Source organism: Alligator sinensis, unplaced genomic scaffold (assembly GCF_000455745.1).
Source record: "Alligator sinensis unplaced genomic scaffold, ASM45574v1 scaffold387_1, whole genome shotgun sequence".
Classification (NCBI taxonomy): domain Eukaryota; kingdom Metazoa; phylum Chordata; order Crocodylia; family Alligatoridae; genus Alligator; species Alligator sinensis.
Genome location: NW_005842196.1, coordinates 1,157,817 through 1,162,433, shown reverse-complemented (window position 1 = coordinate 1,162,433; position 4,617 = coordinate 1,157,817).

Here is a 4,617-nt window from a genome sequence, read left to right as displayed (position 1 = left end):
GAGCTACAAATGCTTTGGGCTGTACAAGCCAGCAGGGAGAAATTCTCTGTTACTATGACTCCAGTGTGACATGCTTAAGCCAGCTTTACTATAGGAGGCTATAGTGCATCAGCTTAAGTGTGAATGTTTGCTGGCACTGAAGGGTATAAGGGCAAGTGGTTGCCTTATGGACTAGGAGAGTGACTGAGGGCAAGATCAAATGCAGCAGCTTTCACTGCTCCTGCAGCATCTGAGCATTTTATACATTTACTGAAACTAGAGAGAAGTAATTCCTGGCCCCTTCACTCCCCTCTGCCCCTTCACACCCTCTGCTTTCTTTTCTTGTCTATTTTTCCCAGCTGTATATCCCATCAGATATTCATTAAGTGCCTTAATGCAGACAGTTCTCCTTTATTACTCCCTCATGCCTAACACCTGGGTGGATGAAATGAGCATGCCCTTGCCACAGCCCTACTGGAGAGGCACTGGAGTGTACCTGCTACTTGGGGATCCTTCATCTGACAGCACAAGGGTCACACATTTCTGGTGTAAGAAGATGATGGAATTCCCCTGACTTCAAAGGGCATGGATTTACCTCAGGGCTGAACACCAGTGCAAACCTAAAGATGGAGTTCACCTTAGCAGTGTGCATGGAACACTCCTCCTGCCTGGAATTTGGAGGCATGCAGCGTAGAACAAGGGGTGCAGCTAACCTGTGCACTTATTTTGTCTTCATTGTGGAATCTCCTTGGCACTCCTTGGTTCCCAGACCATATCCTGGCAGACTGGTGAAGTCCCACTATGCTGCAAGTGATGATCTTACAGGAAGATGCTTTGGGGGATTTTCTCAGTGAAGCACACAAAAGCTCCACAGGAGAGGAATGCTGTAAAAGGGCGTGGCTACTCTGCCCCCAGGTGTGCCAGGAGGTGATGCTGGGAGAACACGCCCTGCTCCCTATGCACCCAATGCTGAAAAAAAATATAATGCGGCCAACAGTTTGATGTCTGCCCAGGGCACATCCAGTGTCAATCTTGTTCTTAGGTGTTCTGATAGAGCAGCATTTTTTTGGTATTTGAGGTACATGGAATAGGAGTAAGTATGTGGGGAGGGGTGTTTTTACTGTGTTACTGCTTAGGGAGGGCAGAGACAGTGCAGATGGGCCCAAGGAGTTTACTGAATGCCCTCTGTGTTGGTTAGAAATCTGTACTTTGGCTAATCAGGACTAGAGCTCTTTTATTATGTACTCCTTATATTTGGAACCTGCTTTGCATTTTCCAATGGGAAGGTCAGACTACAAAGATGTAGTCAGCAGTTTTTGGATGAAATTCTTTGGTCAGAAAAATTGATTTGTCAAAACTGAAACTTTCATAGGATTTTAGCAGTTCTGATAACTTTTCTCATGTTCAGGATGGACTTTCTGGTCAAAACAAAAGAGAATCCCCCATGTGAGAGCAGGTTAGGCAGTCATATGGGAAGTGGGAAACCCAGGTAGGTACAAGTCCCTGCTTTGCCTGCTTCAGACCCAGGGTTTGACTAACTTTCTAGCTGTTCTCTCTAACTACCAGGCTAATGCCTATCTGGATTTCTTACCCGTTGTTTTTTTCTTTTTTTGGATTTGTCCCAGTGCAGGAGAAGAAAATACATGACATTTTCAAAAGCATGCAAGGTAAAAAACCTGTTTTTTCATATAGGCACAAACTAGTTGTTCACATGCTATAAGGCAGGGGTGGGCAAAATGCAGCCCACGGGCCAGATGCGGCCTGCCAGGCCATTCTATCTGGCTCGTGGGGCTCCTAAAAAATTTAGAAAATTGATATGTATCTGCCCCTGGCTGCCTGTCATGTGGCCCTCAATGGCTTGCCAAAACTCAGGAAGCAGCCCTCTGCCTGAAATAATTGCCTGCCCCTGCTATAACGGATGCATACTGAACATACACCATAGAAATGCAAGCATCAGCACCTGCAGCAGGGATCAAGTCTTTCACAGCCTTTCTGATATGGTGTTTGTCATTTGTACTTCAGGAAAATCTTAGAGCGAAGAGTAAGCAGTTGTCTGGTCTAGATCCTGGCACTAAGCACTAGTATGTCCACATGCATCCAGCCAATTGACTGCATTCAGAATGGGAACTGAAGTTATTTTATCTTCCCTTGGCTTTATTTCTTCATTATCCTGGATTGGAAAGTGTTCTAGTGACAGAACTGCTGCTCATGAATGCTGAAGGATCCTTTATGCACTGGTCACAGCAGCTTTAATACTAAACCGCTTAGCTTCTCACTGTACTGAGGCCTTTCCTAGAATATTGTTTCAGTTCAGGTTCTGTCCTTGCAGATGGTCTGTTCTAGTAAGCCCAGGATAGTGTGCACCAGGTTCTAGGGCCAGTGCTGCCTTTTTATCAAAACTTTCTATAGGAAGCAAATAAACCTTGTGATGTAGCTCTGTTCTTGAGGCGTTCTGCCTCCCTCCTCCACCCTTGCCTAATGGAAGGGAAAGCCCTTTGGACACAGACAGAGCTGTCAAGGGGTCCAGTCTGGAACTCTGGTGCTCACTCTCCCCTCAGCTGAGAACCACCTCAAACTCTTCTGCTTTCTGTGCCAACTGCACCTTTGCAACTTGCTTTTGCTTGTCAAAGTACAGAGTGGATCAAGCATTGATCAAAATTATACTATACTTAAAAAAAATTCATGTGCAGTATTACCTTGATTGGGAAAAAAGCTCCCATGATAGACATTAGTTATTTCAGTTAATGCACCACTGGAAGGCACCCAGTTAGGGATAGGGAACCTGCATAAATGAGTAAAGCTGTGTCAGTTGTTCCTGAGTCCTATAGGTGCCTACTGCTGCTCCTTACCTGGGAGGAGGAAAAGGAGTTTTTCCTTCCCTTGCATAGGGGAAAGCATAGGGATGTCAGCCTCCAGCAAAATCTGTGCTTTGTACCCAAAATGTGGTGCCCTTCCTCACCACTAGTTGAGAGCCTGCCCCTCCAGCTATGCCTTTCATACCTATACCTTTCTCATCTCTAGTTAGTCCTTTTCTGTTACTGATGGGCATGTGCCTCATAATGCCATTGAGGAGCTGTTTCCTCCAAGCAGAAACAGTTCATGTTTGTGAAGGGCTGTAAGTGCTCCCAGTGTGTTGTTAAAGATGAAGGTTCCATGCTGAGGCTCCAAGATGTACAGAAGAGAAAAATGTGTAGCCTGGGAAAGAGGGCTATGATGGCTTAGTTTAATCATCTTCCCTCCTCCTTGAAATTCTGGGTTGTCTTAATGGCTGTGAGGGCTTCTACCATAATATAGACAGCTCTGGGCAGTTATAAGAGTCACAACAGCATCCCCCAAACTATGTTTTCAGCAGTACAGCTGTCCAGAATATCTAAATTACTGTCCACTGTGACTGTCCTACCACATCTCTTTCAGGCCCAGACATCACCTATATGCCAGTGCTTTCATGTGGGTTCTGAGAGGCCAGTGATGCACTGGCTGTACTTGGGTCTATTTTGCTGCTTAGACCCTTTATTATATGTTCAGAATCCACTAGTATTTTTCAATGTGTAATTCAGTCCCGTAGGGTTGAATGGGGAAGGTGTGAACTACTTTCTAGTTGTGTGTCCTTTAAGGGTGGCTTCAGGGCCTCATACTTTCTTTCTCTCAGTTCTACTCTCTTTTCCATAATTTTTGGAATGTGGCCCTGACCTAATAATTCTGTTTTCCTTGGGATCCGTATTTTTTCCAGAACTGTAAAATCATTTCAACATGGTGCTTAAAACCTGACAGGATATTCCAGATTGTTGCAGGGCACTTAGTGCACCTGTCACTTCTAGAGGAAAGGCTGAGGAAGAAGCCTGCGGGTGTAGCAGGGGCCAATTAGAAAGTCACTTGACCAGAAGGTGGCTGGGTCCAGCCCAGGGCCTTAGCTGGTCAAGGAGTCTAGCCCTGAGAGTCATGGAGAGAGGAGCTCCTGGGCAGCAGGGCTGCAGCCAGGCTCCTGGGTAACATCGGAGCTGGGGTAATCAATTCCAGAGGTCTGAGGAAGGGACTAAGGGAGGAGAAGTCCCAATAGGCCTGGGAGCAGGGCAAAGGAAGGACAAAGAGGCCTGGGAGATAGGGCTAGAGAGCCCATAGCCTGGAGAGGGGCAGGAGAGAGCAGAGAGCCAAGAAGCAAGAGCCAAGAGCCAAGTCGGCAGGCCCGGATGCGTTTAAGTTGGCAGGCCCGGATGAGCTCCATCCGAGGGTACTGAAGGCACTGGCTGACATCATTGCAGAGCCACTGGCGGGAATAGTTGAACACTCAGGCCAGGTCCCGGAGGACTGGAAAAGGGCCAATGTGGTCCCCATTTTCAAGAAGGGGAGGAAGGAGGACCCAGGCAACTATAGGCCAGTCAGTCTCACCTCCATCCTTGGCAAAGTCTTTGAAAAAATTATCAAGGCTCACATTTGCAAGAGCCCGGCAGGAAAAATTATGCTGAGGGAAAACCAGCGCGGCTTTGTAGCAGGTAGATTGTGCCTGACTAATCTTAGTCTCTTTTTATGACCAGGTTACAAAACACCTGGACGCAGGAGTAGGGGTTGACGTCGTTTACTTAGACTTCAGGAAGGCCTTCGATATGGTATCCCACACCATACTGGTGAACAAGTTAAGAG